A 12015-nucleotide genomic window follows, 5' to 3' on the forward strand; every position below is an offset into this window, starting at 1 on the left:
GTCTAGGTCACTCTGGACCCTATCCCTACCCTCCAGCTTATCTACCTCTCCCCCAGCTTAGTGTCCTCTGCAAACTTGCTGAGGGTGCAATCCATCCCATCATCCAGATCATTAATAAAGATGTTGAACAAAACTGGCCCCAGGACTGACCCCTGGTGCACTCTGCTAGATACCGGCTGCCAACTAGACATCAAGCCATTGATCACTACCCGTTGAGACCGATAATCTAGTCAGCTTTCTATCCACCTTGTAGTCCATTAATCAAATCCATACTCTTTTAACTTGGCAAGAATATGCAGACCCTGAAGAGATTTAAGCATATAAAGGGTTATCTAGAGGGTCCCCTGCTACCAGAGTAGTAGTTTGGGTGGTGAAGGGAGTGAAAGAGGGAAGGAGGAAGAGTGGCACTCATGTAAATGGTAACAAACTTGTTCACCAAGGATTTCATTGTCCCCTACACCAAACTTCAGTCAGGCTGCTACTGCATAAAGGTTGGTGGCCTCTTAGGGCCCAGTTCTCTGTTGCCCTGCTCTTTGTGTAGCTGTTAACGAGACTGCAAAATGCTACTAAATCAGGATAGCAGTGCTTTGCATTCACTTTGCTCTGGTGCAAATGTGCAAGATGCAGGGCGATGGGAAATCTGCCCCTCAGATTTTGTGCCTGTGGCGTTTCTTTGCATTCTTCCCTTGGGAGGGGCAAGGCTTGATGCTTTCCAGCCTCCTCAGCACTAGCAGGGCTTTGGTTCCCCACACCAGCAGGTTCCTGGGGATTTGTGGGGAAAGGGTCAGTCTCTGCAGTGGCTCCCAGCCCCCTCTAGCTCTCTTGACTGCTGCTACCTGTCTCAGGGTTCTCTGGCCGGAGGCATTCCACATTGTTGCAAAGGAAAACAGGTGGTGAGCACTGACTCATCTGCCGAAGTCCCATAAGGTTGGAGGGTGCCGTGTTATCGCTTAGCCCATCTCCTTCCTACCCCTTTTAGCCCTGGTAGTGGAGAGGCTTCTGCAGGGTGAGGGAATCGGGAGCACTGTGTAGCAGAGGTGACCCTCCCCTCCCCTCCCCTCCCCCTCATTTGCACTGTCATCATCCTCTTCAGAGGCAATATTTGCAGTCTCCATATTATCATGCGGAAGACCATATTAGTGACCCGTGCCATTTACATTTTATTAGGTGTGGTAAGTTAGCCTAATGAATCCTGTTTCTAAAAGGGACTCATTGGCTCAGTACTCAGAGATTTTGAATGTTGTTATTTACACACACATAATGAGTAGGCCAGGCACACTGCAATGCTCCAGCAGCTTCGCATCACTCAGGCAACACAAACCAGCCACAGAACGAGCGTAAGTGGCGGATTATAGTGGATTTATGGTTCATTTGTGCCACTGGAGTGGGATAAAGCAGCTGAAGTGTGCCAATGAATGTGGGCCACAAAATTTTATTGGTCTGATCCTGCATCGCTTACAGACTGTGTAGCATGAGCCCCGTGAGCCCCAGTCTGTAGACCTGGGCTCTGAGACTTGCTGCTGTGGACTGTCATTTGCAGTGTAGATGTACCCTAAGTTAGCAGCCCGGAGGAACAAGAGCCCAGTCTTGGAAAAGCTGCAGACTGAACCTCTAAATCCGGTGTGGGACTCTACAGGAGGATGGGTTCTCTGGCAGCAGATAAAGGTGAGCACAGTGGCTAAGAAATAAACCTCTTCACAGCCCACAAGTGGTTGAGTTCCAAGGAGAGAATTTGTATCTGGTCAGTCCCCTTATCAAGCTGCTGGTACCTTACAAAGGAAAAAGTGGGTGAAAGGGTCCAGTCTATGGATACTTTTGTCCACTCGCAGCATGCTGAGCTACAGAGTGAAGGAGAAAGGGATTCTGAGGTGAAAAGATAAAACCAGGTGCAAATGCTAGTCTTGGTCAGCATCATGGCCACACAGCCTGCCGAGTATAGAGATAGGCCAGAGGCACAAGGGAGCGGAGCTGGAGAAAATTCATCTGTGAAATTGAAGTTCGACAAGGACGTGGTGCTTAACAGAATTGAGTGCTAGGGTCTCTGCCATCCGGATGGTGCTCATTTTGCAGGCTTCAGTTAGCAATATTGTTAAAAGGATCCATCATGACAAAGATCCAATATTAAAAGAATTCTTTACCTGGATTTATTTCTTCTTCTTTATTCTTTATTCTCCTTTAACAGAGGCAGCTGAATAGCAGAAAAAGTGATTAATGAGCAATCATTAATGCACAGTGAATATTAGTCAGAGCAAATGATGTGAACAACTTCAGTTACTAAGGAGATCTTACTTTTGATTTTGATATTGTATGTTGGATGTCTCATCTTTTTTTTTTGGCATTGGTGCCATTTGTTTAGTGTTTGTATGTCATTCTGCTTGGATAGTAAAACATTGGAGGTGAGTATTGAGATAAATGAACTCTTAAATGATTATTTTTAAAACATACTTCTTTCTTTTCATATTGGGCCAATTTAAACCTTGGTGTAGCTCTGCTGACCTTAATGGAGTAACATTTTGGTTTTGTGAAACCTAAGTTGAGGCATAAAGTACTTTCCCAGGTATTTATCTGTGCCCAATGAGTGAGCATCTCCCAGTCGTTAATGGATTTAATCTCCCAACTAGAGCTGGGAGGGAAATGTCTTTCCTAGCCTGTGAATATTTTTGAGAGTTTGAAAATGTTTCCTGTTCTTCACTGGGACAAAATGGAGCTCTTTCAAAACCTTGGATGGAAAGCAGAAGGTGAGAGCTCCAGTATGGTCGATAGTTCAGTGGTTAGAGTGCTCACCTGGGATGTGAAAGACCGGAGTGCAAGTCTCTGCTCCAAATCAGGGAGAGCAAGAACTTAGCTTAGGTATCCCACATCCTTACCACCACATTATTGACTATTCTGGGTTAGGAAGATCTCCCTTTCTCCATCTCTAGTTTTAACCAGAAATTCCATTCTGGACCTGAGAAATCTTTGCTGATTTAGAGTTTCATTGAACCTGGTATGTTCCCACGAGCAGTTTTGGTTTGGATGAATCAGCAATTTCTGATGATTAAAAACTGCTTGACACAACATTGAAGCATTATTCTTATTATCCCTGTTTACAGATGGAGAAATGGGGCAGAGAAAAAAGTAAGTGATTTGCCTAAGTTTACACTGTGAGTCTGTGTCATGGCCACAACCTGAATCTCAGTACCAAAATGCCTTAACCACACAAGACTATCATTACTCTTGACCGTGTCCATTTGGCTTGGAGTTTGCCAAAAGCTTTTGTTTCATTTCTGAAAAAAGAAGGAGTTGTGGCCATTTGTGTCATGTGCATGGTGTAGGGTGAAGGTGTCAAGTTCATGGAGAAGTCAATGGGGTCACCCGGATAACACCGAGGGGAGAATCTGATGCTGGTGTGTTGAGACAAAAACAATTATAGCATAAGTAAGTGAAGGCAACAGCTACTACTGAGAAAAAAGTGGATTCTGTTCTTTTTAGGAAAGCCCATGAGAGATGATTGATGAGGGCAAATGGTTGGATTAAATTTGTTAACTCCTTGGCATCAATGCTAATATGCATTAGAGATTAGCTATGGCAAAGCTAATGCTAGTGATAGAAGAACTTCACAAAGTTTTGCTCATCTGATCTACCAAAAGCTCTTGAGTTTGCAAATCTGGGTTGAGAATCACAGAACAGACTTTCATGAAAGATTACAGTACTTCATAGAATCATAGGATGGGAAGGGACTTCGAGAGGTCATCTAGTCCAGTCCTCTGCACTCATGGTAGGACTAAGTATTATCTAGACCATCCCTGACAGGTGTTTGTCTAACCTACTCTTAAAACCCTCTAATGATGGAGATTCCACAACCTCCCTAGGCAATTTATTCCAGTGCTTAACCACCATGACAGTTTGGAAGTTTTTCCTAATGTCCAACCTATACCTCCCTTGCTGCAATTTAAGCCCATTCCTTCTTGTCCTATCCTCATGTTAAGAAGAACTATTTTTTTCCCTCCTCCTTCTAACAACCTTTTATGTACTTGAACACTGTTATCATGTCCCCTCTCAGTCTTCTCCTTTGCAGACTAAACAAACCCAGGTTTTTTCAATCTTCTCTCATAAGTCATGTTTTCTAGACCTTTAATTATTTTTGTTGCTCTTCTCTGGACTTTCTCCAATTTGTCCACATCTTTCCTGAAATGTGGCGCCCAGAACTTGATGCTATACTCCAGTTGAGGCCTAATCAGTGTGGAGTAGAGCGGAAGAATTACTTCTCGTGTCTTGCTTACAACACTCCTGCTAATCCATCATAGAATGATGTTTGCTTTTTTTTCAACAGTGTTACACAGTGTTGCATCCGATGAAGTGAGCTGTAGCTCACGAAAGCTTATGCTCAAATAAATTTGTTAGTCTCTAAGGTGCCACAAGTCCTCCTTTTCTTTTTGCGAATACAGACTAAGACGGCTGCTACTCTGAAAAGTGTTACACTGTTGAATCATACTTAGCATGTGGTCCACTATGACCACAGTGATCCCCAGATCCCTTTCCCCAGTACTTCTTCCTAGGCAGTCATTTCTCATTTTGTATGTGTGCAACTTATTGTTCCTTCCTAAGTGCTGGTTAAAAACTGACTTTCATGCAATAGTTTATCCCTTGTCCTTTTGGTTCTGGCCAAAACCAGGCAGTGCAGAGTAGACACAAGAATCAAAACCATTTAATGTGGCTTTGTTAGTTTTGGATCGGCTTGTGTGTTGGGTGAAATTTTGGGTCAGTAGTTACTTTATCCCATATGGTTTCCCTTATCCCTATGGTAGTAGAGGTAAATTGGGACATACTTTTTTCTCACTTACAGTGGTATAAGTCCAGAGTAAGTCTGTTTTCTTCAATAGACTTACTCAGGATTTAACACAGAGCAGAATATAGCCCATTCAGACACATTCCTCCTTGTAACTCCCCTGATCTTCATGGAGCTACATCAGTAATCAATTTGGCCTATTGCATGGATTATGACATTGTTAAGAAGAGGAGACAAACAAAGCTTTATTTTTAAAGATACTCGAGGAATGGAAATAGATGCTTTCACATGGCTGATATATGAAGAGGAGAGCTGGCCTGAAGAAGTGAGCAGTGATGCATGGATGTGCACTGACATTTTATAATGTCAATTGATTTTTTTAATTAAGGAATATACATGCTAAAAATCAACTGACTTAAGGAAAACCGGTGTGAAACAAACACCTGAAGTAACCAGTGGCATTGGCTAAAACCAACACTACATATTCTCTAATGCTATGCCAGAGGTTCAAAAAAAAAAAAAAAAGAAAGTACAGAAGAACCTCAGAGCTACGAACACCTTGGGAATGGAACTTGTTTGTAATTGTGAAATGTTCCTAACTCTGAACAAAACGTTATGGTGGTTGTTTCAAATGTTTAAAACTAAACATTGACTGAATACAGCTTTAAAACTTTACTATGCAGAAGAAAAATGCTGCTTTTTACCATCTTAATTTAAATTAAACAAGTGTGGAAACTGTTTCCTCACCTTGTCTAATCTTTTTTTAAAACTTTCCCTTTATTTTTTAGTAGTTTATGTTTAACACAGTACTGTGCTATTCAGTATTTCTCTTTTTAAATCTCTGCTGCCTGATTGCGTACATCTGGTTCCAAATGAGGTGTGTGGTTGACTTGTCAGTGCATAACTCTTGTGTTGGTCACTCTGAGGTTCTACGGTATATGTTCCATTCATTTCTGAGCAAAAACAATTGTCCTGGGACAATTATTCCTATCTTATTTCTGATTTTAATCCAGTAAATACTTACACCTGTTGAAATAATAAAGGCAAGTCCCTTCATTTCTTTGTGCTGCAGTTTGTAGATCTGCAAATTGGGTCTAACTTTAGTTATCTACCAAGCTACTGGGATGTTGGGGTGTTTCATTAATTGACAATTTTAAATACTTTGAGATCTTTGGATGGAAAACACCACAATAGTATAATAATAATACTTAATTAATTATTAATAATAAAAATAGCCAAGGATCACACAACTACTGCAAGAAAACAGGCATCCTGACTTCCAGACCTACTCCTCTAAGCACTAGACTATACTGTTTTAAAGGCTTATAAATCAGAAATGCTGATTTGGTAACACCTAATAAATGCCAGTTTCTCACGTGACTCCTGGTGGTGACAGAATCCTCGAGCAGGTCACATATCAGGTTTGGCTGGGGTAAGCATCCAGAAGTTTGGTAGGCAGATTTTCAAAAGGGCACTGCTCCCATTTAGGCCCCTAAATGAAGTAGCCACTCCCGAAGGAGAACCGTAGGAGCTGCTGGGTCTTGGCACATGGGAAAATCTGTCCATTTAGATGCCTAAATGAAATCTTAGCGCTTTTGAAACCTTGGTGTTCAACTGAATCTCTTCAGCTTGTAAAGCTGGGCTAAAACTAAAGAGCTCTATTTACTTAAATATCTTAAAAGTATTTGTTTTGTACTCAGGTTGGTTGGGGAAGGGTTATTTCATTTTATCCAGACCAGTTCATGTAGGATCTGATTTCCAGAAATACTGGGAACCAAACAGCTCCAACTGAAGTAAGAGAAAGTTGTGGCTGCTCAACAATGAAAGGCTATTTAAAGTTGGGCACTCATATCTGGAGGCCAGTTTGAACATTAATTCACTTTTCTTCCTTAGTTTCCAAATCTGTAATACAGGGATAATAATATCTACTTACCCATTGCTCAAAGGTGTTGCGATGATTAATTGGTTAGTGTTTTTAAAATGCCTGCATTCATTACAATGCACAGAAAACCCCACAGTGACCTAGCAACTGACTGATCCTCATCTTATTTGATAGACTCAGAAATGTAGGGCTGGAAGGGACCACATGAGATCATCTAGCCCATCTGCCTGTGCTGGTGTTTCTCCAACTTGTTCTTTAAAATCTTCAATGACGGAGATTCCACAACCTCTGTCAGAAACTGGTTCCAGTGCTTAACTATCCTTATAATTAGAAATTGTGTCCTAATATCTAACCTCGATTTTCCTTGCTGCAGACTGATCACTTCTTGTCCGACTCCTGGTGGACATGGAGAACAATTGATCACCATCCTCTTTATAACAGCACTTAACATAGTGGAAGACTGTTATCATGTCCTGCCTCATTCTTCTCTTCTCTAGACTAAGCAAGCCCAATTCTTTCAAATTTTCCTCATAGGTCATGTTTTCTAAACCTCTTTTATTTTTTGCTGCTTTTCTCTGGACTCTCTCCAATTTGTCCACATCTTTCTTAAAGTGCCCCATACTGGACACTGTAGTACATCTGGAAGCCTCACCCATGCCAATTAGAGTAGACTAATTAGCTCCTGTGCCTTACCTGTGACACTTCTGTGAATACATCTTAAAATGACATTTGTCTTTTTTTTCACAGCAGCATCACATTGTTAGTTTATGTTCAATTTGTTGATACCCTATAATCCCCAGATCTTTTTCTACAGTACTACCACTTAGCCAGTTATTCCCCATTTCATTTGATTTTTCCTTCCTAAATGTAGAACTTTGCACTTGTCTTTATTGATCTTCATGTTGTTGACTTCACCTTATGTGATTTTTCCAAATTAATCTGAAGTAGAGGGCAAACTGGGTTGTCCCAGCATGCATCAAAAAGCGGCCATGCCTTCTAGCTATCTTGAGTCCAAAAATGTAAGGTTTTGTTTTTATAAAAAATAAAGTCTCTAGTTCTTATGGTTGTGAAGATAACCTTCAAAATATCAGGCAACTGGTATGCTGAGACAACTGCCTATCATGTTGACCAATCTTGTCTCATTTTTTCCTTTTACTCTCCATCTTTCTGTTGTCTCTTGTCTGATACTTAGATTAAAATCTTGTTGGGGGAGGGGCCAACTTTTTTTTTCTGTGTTTTTACAGTGCCTAGCACAAAGGGGTCCTGTTCCATGACTGGGCCCCCTAGGCACTACTGTAATACAGCAATAATAATTGATACACTGATGTCTGCCTAAATCTGCAGACAGCCCAAACTTAATAGCTTCGAGGGGCATGCTCAACTGAGTGATTCTGAAGCACAGTGATAACGTAAATATCTGCATTGTTGGCTGTTGATTGAAGTATGCAGAAAAGAAGAGGGGGCAATTGTATTATGAAGAACTGCACAATGTGCTCCAAAGTTTGACCTCATTTCTTCCTCCAGAGTGGATGGCGCTTTGTCTGTGAGTGGAGTTCAAGATAATCCTACCACTTACATTTTTCCCCATTCCCACCCCCAATTTCACCTTTGGGTTATACTTAGATCTGAATAGTCACTGTAATGTGAACCAGCAAGCCAATTAAGCTGATGTTTTGAAAAGCTTTTAGAAAGACTTGTAGCCTAAAATTCTTGATTATGTCGTCATGCATGTTTTTTTATAAGGAACATAGCTGACAGCGTTTGAATGGCTTGTGCAGTCACTACATGATTTTAAAATTCTCTAAGAATATCTATCTGCATATTTTACTCACACGATACGACCTTAAAGGCTAGTCAGATGTTTAATGTGGTCACAGATGAATAGAAGGCAGAAAGCACAAAGCTTGTTAACATATCTGCATTGTGGAGCGTGTCTGCCATTCATCTGACATTTTCAGCACACTGGATGCATTTGAAGCAATTTCATGGCCATTAGGGAACTTACTTTAGACATATCTGCTGCCAGTTTTCTTTCAGATAGCTGAATTAGTTGTTTGGTCCTAGCATAGATCATCATAAACATAATCCTAATAAAGTCTGTGTAAGCAAACATGATATAGTGCACACCAGGTTGAAAATAATTTTTTTTTTTTGCCCCAGATGACAGAATCAGGGAGTTAAGGCTATGTTTTTATTTCTTAAATAAACTGGAATTTAATCCAATTAAAACAATGTGAGCCATGGAGAATCAGAATGATAATACTTCCATGTGTCAACTGCATCTGTTAACGGGCAGACTCTTGTATTACAATGGCTGAAATCAAGCTCAGCCAGAAGCATGGAGAATTTTCTTTCTCCCAGTTGAAGTTTTCTTGTGGGGCCCTGAATTGCACTTGACTATATTTGTCAACATGGGAATATAGGAATATTCACACTGGAACAGATCACTGAACTGCCCAACTCTTACATATTAATTTTCATCTGCAGATCTCCATGCACTTTACAAAGGAGGCCAGAATCATTATTAACATTTCACAAATGGGGAAACTGAGGCATAGGAAGGGGCTATGACCTGTCCAAGGTCACTCCGCAGGCCACTGGCAGAGCGAGGAAATGAATGCACGTGTTCTGAGTCCCAGTTTAGTTATCTGTTCTTTGTTTTTAATTTTTAGTGTCCCCTTATTCTTGTGGTGTTGGACAGGGTAAATAAGGTCAACTGTAGGTGGTCTTGGTTTCACAGCACCAATGGGATACACAGGAATTTAAACAAGCATTCACCTCTGCATTCCATTCCTATGATTTGGGTCAAAACTGGGTTCATTCTTAAAAAGACAGGGATTCTTAGCAAATGAACACGTTAAATGTATTTTGCCATCTTTGTTCCAGATGAAACACTAAAGCTTGGGTTGTGATCTGAATAGGAATAAATTTTACAAGGAGTACTTTAGAAGCCTAAGCTCACACTTGCACTAAGCAGATATGTTGAAGTTTTGTTGTTAATTTGTTTCTCAGTTGGACTGGATGGTTTGAGATCTTTGGCTATTTTTCCCTCTCATCCTTAATTTTATTCTTTTTATGGTTACATATTTTTTTTTAAAAAGACAAATATAGTGGGAAGGATTTATATCTTCTTGGTTCATGTGGAAAGTCAGAGAGCTGGATGGGAAATGGAGTTCAGAACTTATTCCAAGTGTAGAGATTTTGTGGCAAAAGCAATAAAATGTCAAAAAAGAAGAAGGATGGATGGATGTCCCACAAACAACAGTCTTCTCAGGAGTCTGACTTTGTCTGGAATCTTGTATGAAAGAAAAAATGTAGCAGATACATTCTCTTGTTTGGAATTCATCCAAACAACTGAAATGATTGTTCAGACAGGAATAAAAATGTAAGGGAAACAAACTGCTAATACATAAAATACCAAAATACAAATTAACACCATCACCACCTACTTCTAATACAGCACTTTTCATCAGTAGATCTCAAAGCCCTTTCCAAGTGGGTTCAATATCATCTCCATTTTACAAATGGGGAAACTGAGGCACAGGGCAGTGAAATGACTTGTCCACATCACCCAACACATCAGTGGCAGAGCTAGGAATTAGGGTTTTCAATTAATCACAGTTAACTCATGTGATTAACTCAAAAAAATTAATCATGATTAATAGCAGCTTTAATTGCATTGTTAAACAATAGAATACCAATTGAAATTTATTAAATATTTTGGATGTTTTTCTACATTTTCAAATATTTTATTTCAATTTACAACACAGAATACAAAATGTATAATGCTTACTTTATATTATTTTTACTACAAATATTTGCACTGTAAAAATGATAAACAAAAGAAATAATATTTTTCAGTTAACCTCAGACAAGTATTGTAGAGCAATCTCTTTATCATGAAAGTGCAACTTACAAATATAGATTTTTTGTTACATAACTGCACTCAAAAACAAAATGTAAAACTTCAGGGCCTACAAGTCCACTCAGTCCTACTTCTTGTTCAGCCAATCATGAAGACAAACAAGTTTGTTTACATTTACAGGAGATAATGCTGCCCGTTTCTTATTTACAACGTCACCTGAAAATGAAACAGGTGTTTGCATGGCACCACAGCATTGCTAGGTATTTACATGCCAGGTATGCTAAACATTTGTATACCCCTTTATGCTTTGACCACCATTCCAGAGGACATGCTTCCGTGCCAATGATGCTCGTTAAAAAAAAGAATGCATTAACTGAATTTGTGACTGAACTCCTTAGGGGAGAATTGTATATGTCCAGCTCTGTTTTACCTGCATTCTGCCATATATTTCAAGTTATGGCAATCTTGGATGACGACCCAGTACCATGTTTCAGAGTAGCAGCTGTGTTAGTCTGTATCCGCAAAAAGAAAAGGAGTACTTGTGGCACCTTAGAGACTAACAAATTTATTTGAACATAAGCTTTCATGAGCTACAGCTCACTTCATCGGATGCATTCAGTGGAAAATACAGTGGGGAGATTTATATACACAGAGAACATGAAACAATGGGTGTCACCATACACACTGTAACCAGAGTGATCACTTAAGATGAGCTATTACCAGCAGGAGAGCGGGGGGGGGGGGGAAGGGGAGAGGGGAGGAAGAAAACCTTTTGTAGTGATAATCAAGGTGGGTCATTTCCAGCAGTTGACAGGGAACATCTGAGGAACAGTGGGGGGTGGGGAATAAACACGGGGAAATAGTTTTACTTTGTGTAATGACCCATCCACTCCTAGTCTCTATTCAATCCTAAGTTAATTGTAACCAGTTTGCAAATTAATTCCAATTCAGGAGTCTCTCGTTGGAGTCTGTTTTTGAATTTTTTTTGTTGAAGAATTACCACTCTTAGGTCTGTAATCGAATGACCAAAGAGATTGAAGTGTTCTCCGACTGGTTTTTGAATGTTATAATTCTTGATGTCTGATTTGTGTCCATTTATTCCTTTACGTAGAGACTGTCCAGTTTGACCAATGTACATGGCAGAGGGGCATTGCTGGCACATGATGGCATATATCACATTGGTAGATGCGCAGGTGAACGAGCCTCTGATAGTGTAGCTGATGTGATTAGGCCCTATGATGGTGTCCCCTGAATAGATATGTGGACAGAGTTGGCAACGGGCTTTGTTGCAAGGATAGGTTCCTGGGTTAGTGGTTCTGTTGTGTGGCGTGTGGTTGCTGGCGAGTATTTGCTTCAGATTGGGGGGCTGTCTTAAGCAAGGACTGGCCTGTCTCCCAAGATCTGTGAGAGTGATGGGTCGTCCTTCAGGATAGGTTATAGATCCTTGATGATGTGTAGGAGAGGTTTTAGTTGGGGGCTGAAGGTGATGGCTAGTGGCGT

The sequence above is a fragment of the Dermochelys coriacea genome, chromosome 5 (assembly GCF_009764565.3).
Source record: "Dermochelys coriacea isolate rDerCor1 chromosome 5, rDerCor1.pri.v4, whole genome shotgun sequence".
In the NCBI taxonomy this organism is placed as follows: domain Eukaryota; kingdom Metazoa; phylum Chordata; order Testudines; family Dermochelyidae; genus Dermochelys; species Dermochelys coriacea.